This window comes from Ursus maritimus, unplaced genomic scaffold (assembly GCF_017311325.1).
Source record: "Ursus maritimus isolate PB19 unplaced genomic scaffold, ASM1731132v1 scaffold_21, whole genome shotgun sequence".
In the NCBI taxonomy this organism is placed as follows: Eukaryota; Metazoa; Chordata; class Mammalia; order Carnivora; family Ursidae; genus Ursus; species Ursus maritimus.
In genome coordinates this window covers 50,339,343-50,360,016 of record NW_024424564.1, presented here as the reverse complement: position 1 = coordinate 50,360,016, position 20,674 = coordinate 50,339,343, and the positions used below count along the sequence as shown (strand labels likewise).

The 20,674-nt window shown below is 54.5% G+C and overlaps 1 long non-coding RNA gene across 3 annotated transcripts; it reads right to left on the bottom strand.

The window, feature by feature from the left end:
• Positions 1-7,669: 7,669 nt before the first annotated feature.
• LOC103674064 lies at positions 7,670-14,619 on the bottom strand. 3 transcript variants are annotated; one of them, XR_005836645.1, is made up of 3 exons: positions 14,362-14,619; positions 8,465-8,682; positions 7,670-8,180 (listed from the first exon to the last, which is right to left on the bottom strand). It is a non-coding gene; the product is annotated as an uncharacterized LOC103674064 (long non-coding RNA). The 3 variants fall into 3 exon arrangements; XR_571545.2 differs by lacking the exon at positions 14,362-14,619 and adding an exon at positions 10,051-10,187; XR_005836644.1 differs by lacking the exon at positions 14,362-14,619 and having other exon boundaries at positions 8,465-9,013.
• Positions 14,620-20,674: the final 6,055 nt, after the last annotated feature.

Below are 20,674 nucleotides of genomic sequence, written 5' to 3'. Positions count from 1 at the left end.
CTTTCCCACCTCCTTGTGCCTCTGCCCCTCAAATATCAGCTCATTTTCCTGCTGTGCAGCCTCAGGGAGGCCCTCGCCTCTCTGAGCTTCGCCAGGTCTTCATGTTCACTGCCCGAGGTGTTGGGTGTGAGTCCCTGACCTTTGAGTGGTCACACTGGCCTTTACCCTGTGGCTCTAAGAACAGAGAGCTGTGATTCGCGCCTGTGGTGGGCGGTCTCCCCTTTTAAGCCATTCACTCTGGGGCCAATTATAAATAGACACATAATCGCCCCTATCTATAGAGATAAAACATATTCTTCAGAGAGGAGCCGCCCCCCCTCCCCTCCCCCCCCCACGCTGGCACACGCTCTCCGCAGTTGAGGGTGAAGGAAGGATCGGTGCTCCCCTCCCTCCTCCATCCATCCCCTCCTCCCTGCTGCTCTTCCATCTCCACCCTGCAGAGGTGAGATCCGGCAGGGGCCGTGATGTCAGAGGCTCAGCTGATGTCACCGCCCCAGCCCTGTGACTTCACTTGCCGGCTTGGGCAGGAGGAGCCGCGAGGAGGCTGAAAGACGAGAAACTGCCCCCCTTTCCTTTTCCTTCTCCTTTCTCCCTCTCCCCTCCTCCCCAGCCTGGGCTTGGGGCTTGGGAGTTGCTTTCCTCCCGGCCGGTCTGTCGGAGGGTCTGGGGCAAGTGCCGGGAAGGATGCTGCTGCAAAGGTAAGGGGCGTGCGCCGTGCTCTCCCTCCGGTCGTGAAAGTTTGCTCTGGTGCGCGAGGCGTGCCCGCTGGGCGCTCCGCCGCGCCGCGCGGCCAGGCCCGAGGCTCCTGGGGGGCGGGCGGGGGCGGGCAGGGCCGGGCCGGGCCAGGGCAGGGCGGGCAGGGGCCTCCCCGGCTGCCTTCGCTGCCTTGTCCCCATCAAAGGCCGCAGCTGCTCGAGTGGCGGCTGCAGCTTTGAAACTGCCATAAAGAGCGACGGAGGGAGGGGAGCGCGGGGGATGTTCAGAGCAGTGCCCGGGAGGGTGGCCGGGAGAGGAGGGGCGGGAGGGGGCTGCTCGGGGAGCGCGGTGGCCCCGGGCAGCAGCAGGGGCGTGAAGGGCAGGGCCCCGGGTCAGAGTCCCAGGGGCCGAGTCACCATCCCTGCCCCTTGTCCCCTCGAGTCCAGCCAGCTTCTGCGGCCAGGACCCCAGCAGCGAGGGTGCAGAGGCAGCGGGGCGCAGGGGCTGGCTTCTCTCCCCCCCCCACCCCCCCATTATATCCAGGCATATTCTTCTACCTCCAGCAGGCCATTTGTCAGCGGCGATTCGGGACAAAGGAGGGGGCAGTGGGTGGTCTGCTGTAAGTTGGGCGATGGGCACGGAGCTTGGAGCGCGGGCCAGAGAGAAACGCCAACAATTAAGAGGCAGATCGAGGGCTTTGCTCATTCAGGCTGTCGAGGGAGCCGTCATTTTGTGTTAGCGTGTGTGTGTCTGAGGTGGGAGGAGGAAGAGAGGGGAGAATGACAGGAGAAGGATTATGACATTGTGTTGTCTCTGTTTGTGGTAAATGCAAATTTGGCACCAGCAGCTTCCCGGGAAAAGCAGCAGCAAGTAACCCAGGCCAAGGCCTTGGCCCAAACCCGCCAAGGGAGCCCATGTGGGGCGGTTGGGGGTGGTTTTTTTTTTTCCCTTCCCTTTTTTCTGTCTGGCGTGTGCTTCTTCCATTTATTTTTACAGTGAAGTGCTGGAGACAGACAGGCCAGCATGGCGGGGAGGAGCTGGTCCTCCCTCCTCCCTGGCATGGCAGCCCTCTCCTCACTCTGTGGGACGCTCAGGCTGCTCTTCTGACCCCCAGCCGTTGCCTCATCTTGGCTACCTCCCTGCCAGGTCTCTGTCCCCAGCCAGGGTCACAGTTCCATCACTCTCGTAGCTGGGGCAGCCTGAGGTCTCAGAAGGCTAATTCTGCCCACATCTGCTTCCCAAGGGTGCCTGGAGACCGAGAGCCTGGGACCGAGGCCCAGATGGGGCTTCAGAGACACATGGCTAGGCTGGCCAGGGGTTCTGTGGCCAAGTGTCCCAGAACCGTGACTCCTCTGATGGGCCTGGGAGGGCAGGGAGCTTGAGCCTGACCTGGCCCGGAAAGTGACCACAGCCCAAGGTTCTGGGCTGCAAGAGGGTGCCGGCAGGCACAGTGGCATGCACACAGGTGGTCAGTCTTTGGAGCAGATCTCCAGAGAACGCACAGGATTGGGTCTTCCCAGGGCCAGGCCACAGCTCAGGCCCCAGCAGGGATGGAGAGTTCAGAACTGAGAAGTGGAAGCAGGAGCCCCTCTCAGATGGAGGCTTGGGGGAAGGCTGTGGCTGGCTGGGTCCAGCCTGTCACACGCCAGGCCTCGGGCTGTGGCCCTTGTACTAGTCCTCTTTCCCTGGGAACTGGTTCCTCCCTGCCTCCTCTTTTGCCCGATCAAGTCTTTCTGGAGTCAGTTTACCTCCTCCAGGACACCCCCCTTCTGCCCTCCCCTTCCACCCCCCTCACAGCGCTGACCACACTGTGGTCACTGTGAGGCCCTTGGGTGCAGAGACTTTTAGGCCATCCTCCCAGTGTTCCCAGCACCTGCCCAGAGCTGAGCACAGAAGAATATGCCTGGAGGCCAGGGGAGCAGATCCAGACCCACAGATTCCCCAGGAAAGTGTGCCACCATGAACAGTCATCCTGTCAAACACCCAAGGCGGGGTGATAGGCTCATTTCCTTTGGGCAAACACACCCAAAGAGAATTTTTCGCCATGGAGCCTGACAGGTGAGGGCAAATCAAGCTATGCCTGTGAGGGGGAGGTCTGCCCCGAGCTGCAGAGCCTCCTGTGGCTAAATAATGTCCCTTCTGAAACTGGTGGTGGGCTCGTTTATCTGCCCTGGCATTTCCTGCAGGTCCTGGACCCACAAGCCAACCTCCGTAGGGGAGCCAGGAAGCACTGCAGAGAGTCTGCGAGGAGCAGCTGCCCGCCTGGCCTTCCCATGGAGCTTCCTTTGCCAGATGGAAAAGGAAGGAAGAGAGGCTAGGCTCTCCCCAAGGCCAAGATGCTGGGTCCATTCCAGGCCCCGACTGGAGGCCCCCCTGGCCCGAGGTGTGGAGAGCCCCAGGCGGGTAGCCACAGAGAGGGCCAGCTGGCCAGTCAGCTCGCTTCCCCCAGCCCAGGTTCATAGAGCCTGCCCACTTGGCGCTGGCACCCTCTTGGCATGCAGAGATGGGAGCCGCAGATCAGGCCCTCTCTCTCTGGATGCCCTCAATCTGATGAATCCCAGGAGTTCTGGAGTGAGACAGTTTTGAGAGGCCGTCTTCCTTGGCCACTTTCTGTCTGTGTGACCTTGGGCAAGTCACTTGGCTTCTCAGAGCTGCAGTTTTAAAAAGCAGTGCCCGGGGGGTAGTAACCTCTGCCCGCTACTCATTATGGGGATTAAGAGACCGCAGGTGCAGCGCCTGCACACAGCAGGTGTTCAATTAGCGGCAGCCGTCGTTCTGAGGGAGCTTGGCTGTCCCAGCAACCCAGAGGCCCAGTGAAAAATATTCTCCCTGGGGTACTCTTGTGAATTCTTACAGGACAATTGAGAGGGGCTTCAAGGAGGAGATGGCATTTGGAGGCCTTGAAGAATGAGGAAGACTTTGCCCAGACTATGGCAGGGGAGAGGAGCAAGGGCAGAGAGCTTCGAGGTGTAAAAGGGTGGTCACCTCACGTGGCCGGAGCTCAGGGAGGGCTAAGGGGAGGGGGGCCCTTGGCAGTGGGAGCCAGTTCTGGAAAAAGGGAGAAACCGGACTTGATGACCGAATGGGCAGGTTTTACACAAGCGTCTTGATCATTGCCTTCCTGGAGGTGTTCATGTCGTAGAACGTCGGACGGTTCTGTAGGCTTCTGAGAAGCAGGCTTGTTTGTTTTAGCTCCTCCTGGTCTTACGGTGGTGGGCTTCCCAAACAGCCCCATCTTTGAATTTAAGGACCAGCCTGGGTCTTCTTTTCATTTGAAGTTTCAGGACTCCTGGGGTCCAGGATTGGCCCAGGCCCCACTTCTGAGTCAGAGCTAACATGGCCGGGGAAATAGAATGGACGCCTGGTCTCTGACTTGGGTGAGAGTTCCTGGAGCAGATTGTCCGGCCTGGGACCCCAAGGTGACCAGAAGCTCCTGTGAGAGGCCGGGGTGGTTACTCCCTTCAATCTGCCCCAAGTGAGATGGCAATACAGATGGGGGCCAGGCTGCCTTAGAGCACCCGTGGCTCTGCCGTTTACCAGCTCTGTGGCTTCAGGCAAGTCGCCTGCCCTCTCTGAGCCTCAGTTTCTTGGGGTGATCATAGTTCCTAAATCATGGGGCTATGGTGAGGATTGTGTACGATAATTCCCACAAAGCAGTCGGCCCAGAGCCGGGCTCTCAGGGGCACTCAATAACTGTAAGCTTAAAGAAAAAGCCCAGGAGAGTGAAGACTCTAGCACCTCATATCTGTGGGCCACTCGATCCCTCCAAGCCTTAGTTTCCCTAGCTGTAAAATGGTGATAATCACGCCTGGTGATAATAGCGAACATTTATGAGCACTTACTGTGAGTTAGGTGGGCTCTGTTCTAATTATATAACCATGTAGTCGCGAACTGAATACAGTCTCTCCGACTCCGCCTAACATGTGAGGGGAGTGTGGGGATGGGGAGTCGGGCATCCCAGAGCCAAACGCCTGCAGGGAAGAGCTTGAGATTTGGTGGTTTCCGAGTGAGGCTAAACTGGCACCCTTGGTAGTGTGGGCGAGACCAGAGAGGATCGGACGGCGGGGGCGTGAGGCATGAAGGCCAGCAAAGGGCCCACCCAGCATGGCAAATGAGCCGCCGGGGGCTGGACCTCCTCACATGTGGCAGAGCCGCCAACACGCTGTGGGCCCCTGAGCAAGTCATGGCCCCACCCTGGGCCTGTTTCCCCATCTAGACAATGGGGACTTGGGCTCACTCACCTCTCAGGGCCCCACCCACCGTAAGGGGCTTTGATTCTCTCGTCTCTCCGACTTTCTGGGATGGCTTCCACGCAGTTTGTGACTTCGGCACATCATCTGCCCATTGAGTTTTCCAGCAAGGGTGCTAACTTCCGTCCTATTCTGCAGTCAGCCATAGTGCCTAGCCTTCCGACTGCTCCTCCTGTCCCCACCCACCACCTCACCCAGCCCGGGGTAGGGGGCCGAGAGCATCCGGCGGAGTAGTGGCCCCGACACCACGCGCCGTGCGCTGTGTTAGGAGAGCGCCCCGGGCGTGTGAGCACACAGGGCTAGGGAACCACATCTGGGCACACCTGGCTGTGTGCGGCTGAGTTGCCAGGGGAGACCCAAGGGCTTCATTTACACCCTCTCCTGGAGTCCGACAGACCGCTCACCCCTTGTTCCACTGTATCCTTTGCTGGGTGCTGGGTGCTGGGTGCCGGGTGCTTGAGGGCACCTTACTTCCCTGAGCCTGGCTTGCTCACCGGATGAGTGATTCCACTCATGGGGTACCTGAGGCCAGAGCGTTGGAACCAGGCCCCTAAGTTCTGGAACAGAACTTAGGTGCCAGGTCACTGATGAAACACCTGCGTGGACAGCCCCCCGTGGCAGGCAGTTATGTCCCCGTTCTGCAGATGAAAACGCTGAGGCTCCAGGAGCTTAGGGAGCTTGCCCAAAGTTGCACTGTCTTCTGCTTCCCCTTTCTTTTTCACATCACACCTCCTACCAAAAAGGAGCCGGGGCGGATTATAATGCCGGGAGTCCATACGAGACAGGACAGGTAAAGGGAGCCTAGAGACCACGAGGGGGGAGAGGCTAGGGAGACGTGAAGCCTGTGACAAGGTGATTACCGGCCAGCTTGTCACTGCTGGCCCACACAGGATCTAGCGGGATGGGAACGATGGTCATGACATGTGCGGGGGAGGGGCGCCCCGCAGGGTCCCAGCCCTTGAGGAATGCATGGTAGCTATTCCCTCTGCCTGGGACTTTGCTGCTCACCCTGGCGCAGTCAGGGCATGGGGTTACTTGAGGGCTCTGTGTGGCTTCAAATCCTGGCTCTGTCCCTCACTGGCTGTGTGATCGCAGGCTAATGATTTATTGCGTGGAGCCTCAGTTTCTATACTTGTAAATGGGGATGATGGTCAGACTCGCCTCATAGGCTTGTGTGAGGGTGACCTGACTTCACGTAGGTAAGTCAGCACAGCGCCCGCATGAGAGCTGTAGGAATGTTCTCTATAGTTATCCCCTCAGATCAGTTCAGACTCCCCTCAAACAGTCAGTTTACTGAGCACCTGCTGTGTGCCAGCACCAAGCCCAGGGAGCCAAGGATTCATCACTCAGGCTCCTCCCGTGCTCTGGGCGAAGCTGCCAGCCTCAGGGCCTGGGGCTGAGCGTGTGGATCTGACGTGTACTGGGAACAGCCTGCGAGATTTGGTGTGTTGGCTCCCACTGCTGGCGTGACAGACATCCTGATGAAATATGTCATTTTAAAACATTTTTAAAAGAAATTTCTGGAGAGCTTTCTTAACCCCATGGGGCCATAAGTAGCCTGATCGTTGTCAGGTTCTAGTGTTGGCTTTGGCACGATTTGCCAGGGACCGCTCCTTTCCTGGGCCTCCGTTTCCTCATCTGTAAAAGGGGGCAGTAACCATTCGCACCTGAGAGGGTGGACCCTGTGTGAGACTGCTCGTGTGAAACGTAGTTTGTGGGCTCAAAACACCTTACGGCTGTCGAGATCTTTTGGTTCTCTTTCTGGTCATTCACGAGATGGTCACAGGCAGCTGCCTGTGCCGTGTCATGCTGGATGCTGGCTGACATCGGTGGGATGCTGGCTCTGCCCTCAAGGGCTCCCTGAGTAGTGGCCTCACTAAAACCCTTGAATTTTGTGATTTCCAGAGAACGTGGAAGGCCCCTCAGGCAGCCTGGCCCCTTCCAGGGGAAATGCTGGTAAGTGACCTGTCCTGTCTGTTAGTTTGTTCCACAAATGTTTTTGGTGCGGGTATAAGTGCTGGGATGATGTGGGAGAACCAGAAGTCAGCCCTACCCTCGAAAGCCCAGTGCAGGAGGAAGGATTTGAAAACTCCACACCCTACTGACCAGATGTCCTGAGGTTTGGGGGTGGCTGGATGCGAAGTCTGGGTTTTTCAGAAGATGGTCAGGCACAGGGCAGCTGGCCGGGTCATTTACAAATGAATATTGACCGTTTGCTCTGTTCAGAATCTTTCAGTGGCTCCCCCTTTTTGCCTTGGGATAAAATCCCCATCCCTTCTGTGGCCTGCACTGTCTGATTGCAGCTGCCTCTCCAGCTTTCTCATTTCACTTAAATTATATTGGCCTCTTTTCCCTTCCTGAAAAACGACTTGCTCCCTCCTGCGTCAAGACTTTTGCCCATGCTGTGCCCGCCGCCTGGAGCTCACGTCCAACCTCATCACATGGCCCCTTCCTATCTTTCAGGCCTCAACTCGAATGTCCTGGATCCCCAGTACCCAGAGTCCCATTATACACCCTCTGTGCACCTGGCATGCTTTCTTACTAGTGTGTACCACAACTTTACCAAGTAATTGTTTATGTGTTGACTCATTTTCCCTAATGGCCCCATGACAGCAAGGGCCCTTGGACTCGGTGCCTGCATATGGTAAGGGCTCAGTGAAGTTTGTGGAATGAATTTATGACGAGTACTCAGGTAAGGCTTCGTGGAGGTGGTGGCACTTGAATGAGTCTTGAAAGAGGTTTTAATTTCAGTCTCTAGGGAAGAGGGCGGGGCTTCCTCCTTCAGGGAGAAGCCAAGCACATGGCAGGAACACAACTCGCTTGGTTTGGCAAAGAGGCAGACTCGTGTGAGAGAAGTTGGAGGAGTGAGCTGGGGCCAGACAGGGGCTTTGCATTCCAGGTGAATGGGAAGCGACTTGAATTCTGAAGCCACTTGCAACCCTTTGAAGACTTCTGAGCTGGGGGCAGGAGGGTCAAAGCTGGCTGTGGGTCACGAAGTCTGCTAGAGGGGTGGGGTGGGCCGGGAACAGAGGCTACAGCCAGAAGGACCGACTGGGTGGCAGCTGGAGAATCCATCAACTCTGCTTTCTTTTTCCCCCCGGAATCACACATGTGCCTTGTCAGTTATCCTCGCGAGCCAGCAGGGAGATACAGGGCAGAGACAAGGCACCTCCCGTGACGCACCGGCTTCCAGAAGACAATCAACTTGGTGGCCGGGCAGCCATTCCCAAATCACTGGAGGGAGAGATGGAGTCAGGGTGGGATGGGGGTGGTGCATCGATACCCGCGTTTCTCAGCTTCCCCAACCCAGAAGGTGGCATCTAGCCATGCATCCCCACACCTCTGTCCTGGTGCCTTCCCAGTGGCCACGGGGTTATGACTTGGAGGGACCAGCCTGTGTCAGAAGATGAGCAGAAGCACTTCTGTCCAAGCCCAGCGAACAAGACGCACCTCCTTACTCCCATGGGGGCACAGCTCACATGGTCAGAGGAGCCAGGATTCTCAAGTCCCCGACCTACCGCCTAGCGGCTGTGTGCCTTTGGGCGTCTTGTCAGCAGCTCTGGGCTTCGGTTTCCTCGGCTGTGAAGTGGGGGCTCTTCGGGGTGGTGAAGGTTAAATGCGAGGACACACATAGAGCCCCGAGCACAGGGAACGCCGGAGGCTCAGGAAGTAATGGTGGTATCTTGGCTGCATTTTTCTCCACCGTTTCAACTCTGCAGCAAGCTTGGGTTTCGGGCTTAAAATGAAGAGCATGTCAACAAAACAGGATAGAACAAAGTCCTTTCCCAGCACGCCTCGGCATGCGGCACTGCCTTCCTGGGGAGCCCAGCAGTGATGGGGCTAAAAGTCTCGCGCTTTCAAGCAGAAATAATCCCAACGGAACAGAACCTCCCTATTGTTACCAGGAGATAAGGCGACGCAGGGGCTCTGGGGCCGGACCTGCCCTTGTCAATTCCAACTCTGTCCCTTCCTAGCTGCTACATGCCTCAGCTTCCTCATCTGTAAAACAAGGTAATAGCGTCCACAGCGCAGGGCTGTTGTAAGGATAAAGCGAGTTAATGCAGGTGAAGTGCTTAGAACATGCTTGTGTTCTACTGCTGTTGCCAGACCATTTCATCTCGAACTCTTTGTAGTGCTGGAAGGGACTCAGTGGGGGCCCTGGAGCCAGAAAACTGAGTTCAAATTCCAGCTCTGCTGTTTACTAGCTGTGTGACCTCAGGCAAATCTCTTAGCATCTCTGTGTGTCCATTTCCTGCTCTGTACAATGAAGATGACAATCCCTGCCTCACAAGGTGTTTGGAGGAATGACTGGGGTTGCCCAGGTAAGGGACCCGACTCCCTGGAGGCAGGCAGACCACTCAGCCCCTCCTCCCACCCAGATGAAGACATTGAGCCTCAGAGCCATTGGATGATTTGCTGAAGGACATACATGGGGGAGACCAGGCTGGGCCCCTAGTTGAGTAACCTGTGCTAGGCCATCATGCCAGGGGTTGAGTTGAGCCACTAGGGACAGGAGTGCCAAGTGGGCTGAGGGGTGATCTCCCCTGTGGCCAAGCCGTAGGGGGCCTCCAGCTGCCCAGCTGTGTCTCCTCCGGTGTTTTCTCTCTGCTCGCCTTCTTCAACAGTGGCCACTTGGGCAGGCCACGGGCTCCTGGGTGCGGGGTCTCAGGGCCCATCACCCACGAGCTCTCCAGTCTCTAGGGCTCGAACACATCACTTGTGGGGAAAGGCTGGGGCTGACCCTGCAGACCCTGTCCTATCTTTCCTGATCTGCCTGCTGTCTTTGGGACCCACCAATTCTCTGCATCCATCCATCCTTCCAGTGTTTACTGAGCACTGGGAAGCTTGGTGGTTAAGAGTGCAACCTCTAAAGACCTGGGTTCAAATCCCAGCGTGGCCTCTTCCAAGCTGTGTGACTTGGGACAAGTAAAATTCTCTGTGCCTCTCTGCAACAGCGGGGGTGATAATGGTACCACCCAACCTCATCAGGTTGTCGCAAACCCACAGTGCCTGTTCCCAGTAAGTTTGGATTCCCCTGGGCTGTATCGCAATTCCTAATGGTGCCCTGCCCTGCATAGGATGTCTCTGCCCTGCAGATACTCACAGGACCGTGGGAGAGATGGATACAGCCCCAAACAGCCCCATGTGCCCAGTGGGAGCTGAGGAGGGAGCCACAACTTTGATCCTGGGGGCTGCGGTGGAGGGCAGGGTTGACCTCCTAAGCTGAGGTCACCGTGAGACCCTGTGAAACAAATTCATGTCAAGGCCCTGTAGCATCCCCCCCCCCCACCTCTGCAACCTTATCTCCCCTTCCCCTATCCGTGAGCTGGGCACAGCCTTCCTGAGAACAGCAGGTGGCTGCACACATGCTCATGTGTGTTGATATGTCCTGGCCCTCTGTTTCGAGCCTTCCCTATTCCCTTAGCCTTAGAGCCTGCCCTGCCCTTGCCCCAGAAGGACTTATTCTGAGCCCCTCTGCTCCCTCCACTGGGACTTATGGCCTAGCACACAGCTCAGTGCTCTGTGTGGAAGGAAGGCATGTCCACAAAGGATGTGGCCACCCCTGCTGTTTGTGCCTGGCCTGAGACAGGCCCTGCAGGATGCTGCCATGGGGGGTTCCTCACTCTGTTAACCAGAGGCTTTTGTAAGCTGTCTCCTGGAGGACGGCGAGCAGGCATCCCGGGCCTCCCTCTTGGTGTGTTAGAGTTAGCAGGAGGCACCTCCAGAGAGGAAGGAGAGCTGGGACCTGGTGAAGGATAAAGGTGAGGGCTGTACACGTGCTCCTGAGAGCCAGAGAGGGAGAGAAAGGCCATCCGCCCGCCGCTGAAGGCACTGACACCCCGGCTCACTTCGCACAAGTCACTGATCTGCCGAGCAGGCCAGTCTCCTCAATCAATCCGTGCTGACAGATGGTAGCGGAATCAGTGACCTAGAGGCAGAAGGCTCCATTTGTAATCCCGGAGTGGCCCAGGCGCCTGGAGGAGGGCCGAGGAGTTTGTAATAAAGGGAGTGACACAGGGTTTCCAAAAGCCATCTCTGCGCCGGAGGAGGAGGGAAAGGATTAATTTTGCTTCTGGAATTGAAACCACTGATTCAGTTCAATGAGTATTTTTTCAGTAGACGAGGTTAGGAGAGAGAGAGAAAAAAAAAACAAAACCCACAGATCTGTCCTTTCCTTAAAGTGGTAGGAAAACAAGATTCTTGTAGATGAGACAAGAGAACAATAGAGGAACTCTAATGTGATCAAGGAGAAGTTCTCCAGTTGAGCTCGGGCCACTCTGGGATCTTGGGCAGTACTGCCCTCTCTGAGCCTCAGTCTGCTCATGTGTCCTGTTGTGGCTATATGGTAGCACTGTAGCTGTTGTCGATATGTGCCTGGTGTTGTACTGAATTCTCTATGCAGATCTCTTTAGGCTCCCATGATACCTTATTATCCCCTTTTACGGCTAAGGAAACCAGAGCTCAGAGAGATGAAGTGATTTGTCCAAGGCCACACAGCCCAAGAGTAACCCATATCTGTCTGTTGGCCATAATGCCCACAGGTTCTTTTTCCAAATGGTACTGAGAGGAAAAGTGACAGGCCACCAGGGCTGAAGAGGTCCAGGCTGGCCTAGCCCCAGGACTAGGGAAGTTTCCAGGTAGAGGTTGGCTGGGCAATGTTATGGCAGGGTCCAAGGGGGTTGGGAGAGAGGGGGCTATAGAGTCAGTCCCAGGATGGGAGGCAGGAGCAGACAAGAGCATGGACTCAAGTTCTCTATCTGCTTTCTTTCCCTTTTGAATGAGGCTCTCTGCACAGTTTGTGACCATCCATTTCATGTTTCAGTCCCTCCCTCTGAGACCTAAGTGAGCTGAGGAAGAGAGGAAAGGGAGGAAGGATGGGGCAGGAGACTAAGGAAAAGGGCTTTCCTTCATGAGTTCTCTCAAGAAACTGAGGGTGCCCCCAACACCCAGTGCTTAGAAAGCTCCCCTGCATCCTTCCAAGTTTGTCCAGAAGACATGCATCTGTGCTGGGAGTCCCCCCACCCCATCCCTTCCCTCTGCAGCCCTGACCCAAGCAGAAGCCAGCACAGGTCTTTTAAAAGTCTTAGTGCCAAAGAATTTGAAAATGAAACTCACAGAACAATGGAACGGTCAGAGGGCAGGGCCTAGCAGCCTCTCCAGCTCTGCCCCGGAAGAGCCTGGCACCCCGCTTGGCATGCAGGAGGTGTTGGGGAATCAAGTCTCCTAGAATAGCCCTGACCCACATTGGAGCCAGCCCCCACTTTGTGAAATTGGACAGGAGCCAGGAGAAATCACTGCCTTCCCCAACCACATCCTCCTGAGATGCCAGAACCAACGGAGACCCTGCCTTAGATGCCTTTGCTGGGGGCAGGTGTTGCCCCAGCCAGGACCCTCCTTGGGTGGCCTGAGGCAAGGTAAAGCATTTATGTCTCTGGCTGGGTGAGGCTAGAGGTGAAAGGGTAGAGCCAGGCCCAGGGGAGCTTTGTACCTTGAATGTACTGAACTCTGGGTCCCAGGTCACACCTGGTTCCTATCAACCTCCACCTGTTGCCCAAAGCACTCTTCCAACTCCAATTTACTTTGAGTTGGGTTGCTTCAGGAAAGGAAGCCACATACTCCCCTCACATCTAGGGCAAATGGGGGCCTTATTTAGAATCAGCAATGTTAGCTAACACCAGGGGCATCTAGTTCAAACTCTCCTCCTTCCCATTATATACCAGTGGGAAACTGAGGCCCAGAGTGGGGAGAGAATTTGGCCAGATCTCTGGGTAAGTCAGAAGTAGGATCGCAAACACTCCCAACACATCCTACCCCCATTGGCCTTCTTCCTTTTGATAGCAGTGGGTCACAGGGAACAAACATCTCAGTGGTTGTCCTACAACTGAGATTTTTTTTTTTTTTTTTTTTTTTTTGAAAAGCCAAGCCATTCCTTTGCTCCATAAAACATACATGAGGTTTGCAAAAGAAGGCTGGGAACTGCCCGAGGCCTTGGCACCGCAAATCCTCCACCTTATCTCCAAATTAATTCTGGACCCGGGGTCCAGTCAGCCAGGTGTTGCAGTGTTTTAATGCCGCCGCAGGCCAACGCAACCGGCTTTCGGTGAGTAATTTTACATGCGAGGTTGGTGGGCCTCCCAGCTCCTCGCTTTTATTGCGGAGGAAACTGAGGAAGTTATCTGTTATCTAGAGAGCCTAAGTCATTGATCCAAGGACACGCGGCGCTAAGGAGCGGAGGAGGGAAGGGAACCAGGCCCGCTGGGCCGGAGGGCGCTTGGCGATCAGGAGCTGCCCCCATGCCCGGCCCCACTAAGCAGGTTACCCGGAGGAGGCCAGGCCCTCGCCCGCGGGCTCCCCAGGATGCCAGAGGCGCGATTCTGGCGTTGGAGGCTCCAGGGAACTCCAGAAATCCCAGGGAGAGATTCCGGGCCACCAACTCCCCAGAAAGTTGGCTCGCGGCCACTCCCAGGACGGCCCGGAGCCGCCGGCCAAGATGGCACTGTGTGAGCGGCCAGCCGCACGCGCGACGCCCGGCAGCTGCCTAGGAGAGCCCCGCGCGACTCCGGCCGCCGGGTGGGGGTCTCCGCGGCCGTGGCCCGACGCGCGCAGGCCTCGGGGCCGCCGCACGCGGGTGGGCACGCGCGCACCCGCCGGCCCCGCCCCTGCCACCTTGCCCCCGCCGCGCGCACCGCCCCGCCGCGCGCCCTCCCGCCCGCCCGCGCGCAGCGGCCCGGAGCCTCCCCATTGGCCGCGCTCCGTCACCTGACGCTCTGTTATTTCCTGTGTGTTGGGAGAATGGAGAGAAAAAACCCCGAGCCGAGCCGCTTTCGGCCCCTGCGAGGCGGCCGCGGCCTCCGCCGGGGGAGCCCGCCCTGAGGCGCGCCTGACCGGGGAGCGAGCGCGCGGGCCGGAGCGAGGCTCGAGGGGCCACGGCCCCGGCCCGCCCCGCCGCCGGCCGGGGCGCCCGAGCTGGAGGCGGCGGAGGCTCCCCCACCCCCACCTCGCGCAGCGCCGCCCGCCGCCGCCGCCGCTCCCTCCCCTCCCGCCCCCGGCCGAGGCCGAGGGACCGGGCGGGGGGCTCCCGCAGGTAACCGCCGCCCGGGCCGGAGGGGCAGGGGTCAGGGCTGAGGGGCTGGGGCCGGGCCGGGGTGTCCGGCCTCGGGGGCTGGGGGCAGAGGTCCTAGCCCGGCCGACCTGGAGTGCTGAGCCCCCTGGACTCCGAGGCCAGGGCACGGGGTGCTGAGGGGAAGGTCCTTGCCTGGCCCGAGCCGGGAGTGCAGAAAGGAGCGGCCTGGCCTGGCCTTGGGGTGCGCAGGGGAAGGGGCCCGGCCTGGCATCAGGGCGCTGAGGGGTCTGGCTTGGGAGTCCGGCAGGGCTTGGGCACCAGTCCGAGCCTCAGGGTGTCGGGGGAAGGTACCTGCTTGTCGCGGCCTCGGGTGCAAACGCGGCGGGTGTGAGCGGGCGGCGCCCAGGGGTCCGCGGCGTCAGCGCCGCCCACCCCGGGACCCCTGGCAGCCCCCGGCATCCCGCGGCTCTCGCTTCTTCGTGGCGGCGGGGGTGAGGCCGGCGGGTGAAGCCTAGGCTTGGGGCGGGAGTGGCGCTGGGAGTCCGGGAGTCGGAGCGCACCCTGCCGCGGGAGGGACGGGGGCCCGTTTATTGCCATGTGAACACCTGAAGCCATGTGGACGCGGCAGCTTCTCGCCTGTTGGGGGCGGAGGACAGGTACCGGCTGGCGGGGCGCAAGGTCCTGGCGCGGGGGGCGGAGCGCGGGATACACTTCCTGCGTGGGGTTTTCTCCCCCTCCCCCGCAGCGGTGAGCGGGGTGGGTGTTGGATCCCGGTGGTCCCGGGTGCGAGCGAGCGCCGGTTTAGGGGCTTGAGGCTGAAGCTCCTCGTCTCTTTTGGGGTGGGGGGGAGGTGGTTGAAGGAGAGTGGCCCATCCGGCCCAGCTCGCTCTGGCAGCGGCAGGAGGTGGAATGTCTCTCGTGCGCCGGGATGGGAGTGGAATTTAGTGTGTTTTGGGGGGGGCGCGGAGCGGTTGCCTTCTTGGGCCTGTGGGTGGGGATTATTGTCTGTTTTTGTGGTTGTGGACGCTAGAGCTGCCTGCCTGTCTGTAGGCATCCCTTTAGTTTGCCCTTAGGGGACAGATCAAAATTGGGACTTTTTCCCCCTTTTCCTCTTTGCTTTTTTATCCCCCTCCAAGATTAGATGACTCTGGTAACTGCTGTAAAATGGATGGAATTTTCAAGCTATTATCTAACAGGCAGATCTTTGAATGATAATTGGACCCTTATGTTAACAGCCTCAGTGAAGACTTTTATGAAACATCTTACATGGGGTGGCAGCGGAACGTCTTACATGGTGGAGTGGGAAACTGCTCTGAAGTCCGACCTGGGAGACCAGGAATCTACTTCAGCTTTGTCCCCAAATAAACAGTAACCCTGGCCAAGTTACCTACCCTCACAACCCTCCAGTTTCCTCATCTATTAAACGAGGACTTCCTTCTAGGTCAAACGCCACAGGGGTTTGGGGTAGGTGTTTTCCTTGTTTTGGTTTTTTGATATTTGTTTTTGGTCTACTACCTTGTGCTTTTGTTTTAGCCAGAGACAGCCTTCTTGAGAAATGCAGGATGTTTCTTACCTGGCTTTTAAGATCCTGTCCCACTTTTTAGTTTTCAGCCTCTTCCTTCAGCAGAGCATCAAACTGGATTAGCGTGGTTTTTCCTGAAGTCCCAGGTACTGTTCTGTACTTCTCGGAAAGTGTGCTATATTATAGTCTATGCTGAGTATGTCTTATATTTTTTGTCTTTGTATGAAAAAGTTATCAAGAGAAAGATTTCAGAGAACGTTTGACTATTTGGAAGCATGGATGATGTAAGAGCATTTGGGTCTGTGTATGTTGGTTGGCTCCAAGGAGTTCTAAGATCTTTTTATGCAAGGAATTGTGGAGGGACCTTGTTTAAAATTCTTTGAAGGGATATTTGGAGTTTGGCTAATTTTTGAAATTTCCAACTTCAGTATCCCTTCAGAGTAGGGATAAAGTGGAATTCCATAATATCTCCTGTGAAGTGGTATGCTGCTGGAATTAACTGTCACCTCAGGGTGCACTAATTGTTTGCATCCCCAATTTATTCCTTAATGGTAGCCGATGCTTCCTCTCAGATGCTGCAGAACCCCAATTAGTTTCACTGATTTTATTGTGTGCGAGAGCCTTAGGCCATGCTTTTGACTGGTTAGCCCTTCTAGCCCAGCCTCAGCCTTGGTCTTGCTTGTCTTAAATTTCAGGTACTTTTTTTTTAAGATTTTATTTATTTATTTGACAGAGAGACAGCCAGTGAGAGAGGGAACACAAGCAGGGAGAGTGGGAGAGGAAGAAGTAGGCTCCCAGCGGAGGAGCCTGATTTGGGGCTCGATCCCAGGACCCTGGGATCACGCCCTGAGCCGACAGTAGACGCTTATTGACTGAGCCACCAAGGCGCCCCAAATTTCTGGTACTGTTGATGCTTGGAGGACATGTGCCTAATGTGGTGTGATGTGTCTTCTGTCACTTTTTTATTTAGTGTGTACAGTTTCAAAAAGGGTCTCAGCAAGGGGAGGTGTGCTCATAGTGTTGACTTTGGAGATGGATTGGTATAATTTTTCTTATATGTTAACATCAGGCCTATCACATAGGTAGACACTTTTATATGGCTACACAGTAATTCTTTGGAGTTTCTCAAAGTAAGTAATTTATTCCATGTGGGTATTTGAATTATGACCTAGTGTTTGGTGTGGGATTTTAAAAATCCTGGTTACTTAGGTCATAAGTAGTTTTCACACTCACATATGTTTATATTTGTGTTATAATGTAAAGAGAAAAAGGTTATTATAAAACTCCTATTCTGCAGAAGTGATCTGTGTGTGTGTGCAAGAAGGTTGCTAAGGTAGTAAGATGTTAGGAAACATGGGTTTTAGGTTCCGTAACCTTTTAGTGGTATACCTTTTTCTTTAACTTCATAAAATGGAATGAAATGTGGTTTAAATCACATCCGCTTAGACCCAGAAATTAAAGTTGGACTTCTGGTGAGTGCAGCCCTCTCTTCATATGAATAGGAAAGGATGCTGATATTTGTGTCGGGTTTTTGTTGTTGTTTTTAAAATCCATTATGTTAGGTTTTGTCCCAGGTATTTTAACTTGTCTTACAAAATCTGCCCAGCAGACCTGAGAGGTAAATGATCTCTTCTTTTCCTGAGAGGTCACAGAGCTAGTGAGGGTCAGAGATTGAATGTGACCATCCTCACCGTGGCTCCAGAGCCTTACTAGATCTGTTATAGCTCATTGCCTGCTCAAGGCACAAATCCGCTGGTGGTAGATTGGCCTTGAAATCCATACTTCCTGCTGTGCCCTATTTTTTTTTTTTTCCTTAAGTTATAATGAAATGGAAATCTGGACTTAGGCAAAATACCGGAAAGCATGATCTTTGCATCTATGTCACTAAACCAGACTCTAGGTTAGTGACTCCTGGGACCTTTGTGAACTTTCACTTTCCCTATAACTCGCCAGTTTTGCCAGAGCACCTGAGATACAATCTAAAAAGTTTCTCCTTCATTCCCAGTTCTGCCATGCTGTCTTTGAGCCTAAAACTTCTTGTATCAGCTCAGAGAATGATATCATATGAGGGGCTGTCTCTCTTCCCGTCTGTGCTACCACACAGGTTTGCACTGCACAGGAATCCTATTAGGTGGTGACTGCTGTGTTTGACCAGATGGGACGGAAAAGATATGTTTCCAAAAGACAGTCCCCTGTGTGCCTTAAGCTCTCTTCCTCATAGCTGCTTGTGTTCGAGGCACCTTAGTGCTCATTAGATCTGTCTGGGGTTTCTGACTCTGCTGCCTTCACTTTCTTTTTGTGGAGGTAAAAGTAACAAAATAAAGCAAAACAGTAAAACCCTGTTTATGTTGTAGTATAACTGTACATCAGAGTTATACATTTGAAATATAATGAAGTCATGGGTTTAATAGAGCATAATATGGGCACATTGCACTTAGACTGGATAGCTTTAATATTATTAGTTAGGCTGCTTAAAGTCCTCTTAATACCTATGATGCGTGCAGTGTGGGTGAGAGGTTCTCGTGGTGACAAACACAATCGGTACTTTTTGTGTTAGAGCTATGTTTGTTCTGTAGGTAATGTGCACAACCCAGCAGGAAGATGAACTAAAAAGTGACTTACTGGTGTATCTGTGGCTTATCTGATGCTTCATTGTGGGGAACTTAAGAAAGAGAAAACATTAACTATAGGAGGACATATCCTTACTGTAGTACGCACGTGTAAGCTGTTCTGTAGGAAAGGGTGGAAGTTCATTGGAACACTCGAATGCCATGGCGCCTGATTGGAAGATGGTTTCCATGTTTGAACATCACATCCCTGAGTGTGGACGGAGGCCCTCTGTGTGTGTTCTGGTTTCCATTAACAGGTATTTATAGGTGATTTTCTAAGCATGCGAGATGGAGTGGTGAGCAAGATAGAAAAGGACACTGCTCTGGAGATGGGCTGTAAACAGTAAGTGGGTAAGAATGTCAGGCAGTGATAACTATGAAGAGGAAAAAAGGACAATCTGATAGTGACTCGGGATGCTATGTGAGAGTAGATGTTCCCTCTTCCGAAGCCTTTTCTGCCAGCAGGACAGTCAGATTTGGTCTGTGGGATGGATGAAAATGGCATTAAACAAAGTGAGTAATTTGCTTTAGGCCTGAGCATCTTGAGAAGTTAATCCAAAGAATAGAAGTGGGTTGGTTGAAGCCTTTCCTCTGTTTATATCTTCATGTTTGTGAATGGCGACCTGGCTCAAAAGAGCTTAAAATGGATCATTAATGGTACCCTGTTAAGGGTAAGAGGGAAAGAAACTATTACCCCTTGTAAGGGGTAGTTCTGATTAAAAACAAAAAAACAAGTAGAGATGTGTTATAATATTGGTGAGTGCTAGGCATTATTAGAAACTTTCTTCAGTTGTGTTTGTTTCTTTGTTGGGAAGTTGGATTGGGTTATTGTAATCATCATACTTTGTTAAAGCTTCGAATGAAACCAACAAATAGTAACATCTGTGTGCAGGGCACTTTGCTAGGTATTGCATCAAATGGAGGCTCCCAAGGGACTGAGTGGAACTTGGGTGAGGGGCTGTTGAGGGAAGCAAAGATAGCTCTGAGTCAGGGGGCTCTGGCAGGGAAAGAAACAGTGCACGTCAGACAGACTGTTAATTTAATCATACCCTGGAGGGTTCATCCTCCCAGCCTTTCCCAGCCATCCTGCTGCATCCTACGTACCTTTACCCATCCTGTCTGTGCTCTCTGATTAGAGAGTTCTATGGAGAGCTGAAAGAAGTCTAAGAAATCAGCTAGTCCAGCTGGCCCTTTGGCTTTACAACTCAGGAGAGATGCTGAGGAAGGTGGTGACTTTCCCAAATTCAGAGTCAAGGCTAGGACCCTGCTCTTCGCCAGCTAGGCTGGTTTTCTTTCCACCATTGCCCATGCTCTCACCAGAAGTTGATAGTTCACAGTTCCTCCTGAGTGGAAAAGAAAGGAAGTCTCTGAGTACTAATATACCCACTTAGGAAAAAGCCCATGTATTTCCGGTCTGAAGAAGTCGGCACGGGCATCGGGGTGGCTCAGTCGGTTAAGTGTCCGACTTTTGATTTCAGCTCAGGTCGTGATCTCAGGGTTGTGAGATGGAGCCCTGTGTCTGGCTCGGCGTTGGGCGTGGGGCCTGCTTGAGATTCTCTCTCCCGCCCCCCTCCCCCCACCTCACACTCTCTACTCATTCTCAAAAAAAAAAAAAAAAAAGAAGTCAGGGCGGAGGCAGAACATTAATCTGAAAATCAGGGTATGGAAAAGAATATTGTACCATTGGTACTTTTCACACAGAGACATAGTGGTGGTTTCTCAGGCCCCACTGAGACAGACTCTCATCCTGATTATGTCTCGGTCTGGAGTGGATGCCACACTCAGCATTAGTTGTGAAGTTAGAATAAGGCCCTTTAGGTATAGGGGAAAGTTTCTGAAATGTGGCTGAGTTCTAAAATTCGAGAGTTAAGGCCCTGAGAGTCCTGTTTTTTCACCTCCAGACCTCAGTTTCATGGAAGATTTCTGTTCTACGTTCAGAAGCACCCTAAGTATGAAACGCTGCTTTGGGAGTCTGGAGGTGAGTCACGGTGCCTGACGAGAGCGGGGTTCTTGACAAGCAGGGCTACTTCCCTGGACGTTTCCCTGACTTAGAGCTCTGGTGGGCCAGTTACCTGGGGACAGCTTTTGTTTCCCTTTGGGAGGAGTGTGAGAGGGCACTCCTGCTCTGAAGAGTCCACATGACAGGCACTTCAGGGAGGCAGCAGAGCATGGGAAGGAGGAGATACAGCTACAGTCTGGCTCCGTCACTTTGGCAGTGACATTTTGCCTGAGCCACAGTTTCCTCATCTGTAAAATGGAAGTACACTTTCCATGGGGCCATTGGGAAAAGGAACTAACATAAGAAAAGTATACAGTGGAGTCCATTACCTCTAGGGGACCCTCAGTGAATGGTAGTTGTCCGTGACCCTAACATTAACACTGTGCCACGTACAGTGGACCAGAGCGGGGTTGGTTCCTGCCAGGTGTGTTGACTTTAGAGTACACTCAGATACTCAGATACCTGCACAGTAGAGAAGGGCGTAAACGGGGGTGTCAGAAGTGCTCTGACGAGGGAGTACAGGGTGCTCTACCA